This window comes from Monodon monoceros, unplaced genomic scaffold (genome assembly GCF_005190385.1).
Source record: "Monodon monoceros isolate NGI ecotype Baffin Bay Population unplaced genomic scaffold, NGI_Narwhal_1 Super_Scaffold_16, whole genome shotgun sequence".
Classification (NCBI taxonomy): Eukaryota; Metazoa; Chordata; class Mammalia; order Artiodactyla; family Monodontidae; genus Monodon; species Monodon monoceros.
This window is the reverse complement of record NW_021703772.1, coordinates 83,924,180-83,926,786: the sequence shown is the minus strand read 5'-3', so window position 1 is coordinate 83,926,786 and position 2,607 is coordinate 83,924,180. Positions and strand designations below refer to the sequence as shown.

Genomic DNA, 2,607 nt, shown 5'->3' with positions numbered 1-2,607 from the left:
TATTGTATTTGGATACTTACGCAACCAAAGTTAGGGTATTGGTATGTACTTAAAAAAGACAGATCACCTTACTTTTGAGACAAAAATCTACCAATAACTATCACTTTCTCTTGTTCAATTTCCAAAGCTTTCTCTATAAAATAACCTTCTCACAAATAAATATACATTCATTTATTATTTTGCTACTTAGCTTTATTTAGGTTTAATGATATTAATTCTTCCCTAATCTTGTCTTTTTAATGAAAAAATATAACAAGGCCTTCACTTTATTTACTTTTAGCTATTTCATAAATACCAGAAGAGAAACTGAATGGTTTGTGAGGAAACTTAGAAAAATTTTTCCATAAAGCAAACTTAGAAATCCTTCCCTTTGACTCCATCTTCTAATCCTCCTTCACTAAGAGAGATGGAGTTTTTCCAGGTTTTTGGTTAGGTGGGTGGTTTCCAGACCGACTGGACTCTCCAGGTAGGCAATTCCAGCACAGCCCTTTCCGGTCACTGGATTTATGACTTACCCAACTTTGAAAATGATCTCAGCCAGTTCATGCTTCGCATGCTTTGTTCGTGGGACAGGTAAAGCTTTGAGAAGCACAGTATCCCCAATGGTGCACTGCTGGACAGCTTCGTGGGCAAAGTAGGTTTTTCGCTTATTAAAATACTTTAATAAATAGGGATCCAGAACAAGTCTGGTCACTCTCACTTTAGCAGTTTTTTGCATTGCTGTCCCAATCACCTTCCCCATGACCCCCATTTGGCATGGACGGATGAACGAGCTATTGACATTATTTGGCTTTGCTCACCTGGAGAGCTCCCTACGCTGTGGCGCTTCCGGCCCCGGAATCTACTTCCATCTGCAGCGGTGGCACGCGGCCGGCAGTCACCTCCCAGCTCCTTCCGTAATCATTTCTGATGCATGAATTTTGGTCTACCTCAAAAAGACAATACAAAACAAAACAAAATTGTAAAATAAATAGAAAAGTACTGATGACCTATGAAGTCAGAGTGTCAGCACACAAGTTACAGAAATATGTTTTGAAAAGGAATTAAAAAGTTGAAAGTTATTAAAATAATTTCAATATAATCAGTCCATTTGAAACACAGAAACAGATGAACCAAAAAATATCAAGTTTTATTTTTTCTAACGTTTTACCTTTTCTGCATTTATTGCTCATTTTTAAGAAGGCATTGGTGCTTTACTGGTGTGAAGATGCAAGATTAGAACATAGGTCTCAAATTGAGGTGGCTTGGCCAAATCTGGTTGAGAGAAGTGTTTTGTTTGACTTGCACAAATAACAAATTTATTTTAAAATTGAACATGATGCCAACGTTTAAAAATTAAGGCACTTGATACATTTAATATTGTAAGAAAAATCCATGATTCTGACTTTTTTTGAAAAAATATAGGCCAGCTTGCAACAAGGGGCACGGCAGCCATCTGCTAGAGCTGTATACAGGTTGTTCATTTTAGCTACCTTAGCTCCCCGGGTAGCCAGAGTCCCATTTACCATAAACACCTATCTCCTGCAAGATTTTAGTTTCTGCCTCCTGGTATAGTCTATGATCCAAAGAATACTTATTTCTTCTAGCAAAAGATAGAATCATAGTATTTTCTTATTTCCTTCCTGGCAACCTTCCCACCCATTCCCAAATAATAATAATATAATAATAATAATATAACGTGGAAGTAAAACAAGGAGAAGTGTAAAATAACCCATTGTGAGATAAACAGTCATTCCCATGCACTCCAAGCACATCGTCTTTTTGCTTGATAATTCAGCTTGAAATGAAATCAGTGAAAAGACCAACTATCTTCATGTCTTTCTTAACCTAGGCTTACAAGAGTTCTTTGAAAGACAGACTTTCCAAAAGGGTGACAGCATCTCGGGTTGTGCAAACCTGCAGGCTAAACTACAGATGGTGCCATTTAACAATGGCCAAATTGCTAGTTACGACCTTTTGAAAAATGCAGCGTTTATCAAAGAAACACTGACAGTCGCCAGAATACCATGTCTCTTTTGGGCATTGTTTTAACAAATGCACTTGAAAGAAAAATGTTCTCTGTTAACTACAGTTCCCAGAATACCTTGTAGAACATTCGGTCTCTAGTGATCATAAAATGGCATAGCCCTCTGCCTCCTCTGACCGAACTCAGGGGAAAGTGAGCAAGTGCATTATACCATGTGACGAACTTTAAATTATGAAAAACACTAGTGTATAGTTTCATCGGAATTTGCATTTCGCTGGCAGGAGGTAGATCTGAAATCTATTTTTATCCAAAGGATCTTGTTAAACTAAGATTGCCTGTTACTATATGTAGTTCTTTCATGCAGTAGTGCCTGATGGTACTTCTTATAAACAATAGAGAATAAATCCAAACAAGCTGAAAGATGTTTATTGCAAAATCCTGTAGTTCAAGAAAAATTACATCTGCATGGACTGCATATTTTGGATGCAATTTTTGGTGCAGTTTCTCTTCATTAACCACATTTCAGAGAATTTTCAAAGCATCAGTTTGCATATTATTAACATGTACTTAAAATAACAATATTGAAAGCATCAGGATTAAAATAAAAGGTTAAGCATAAAATGTAAGGTGCTCTCAGTGTG

General features: G+C 36.7%; 1 pseudogene; it reads right to left on the bottom strand.

Moving 5' to 3' along the window:
- Positions 1-397: 397 nt before the first annotated feature.
- On the bottom strand, positions 398-795 carry LOC114896520 (annotated as a pseudogene).
- Between the last annotated feature and the right edge of the window lie 1,812 nt (positions 796-2,607).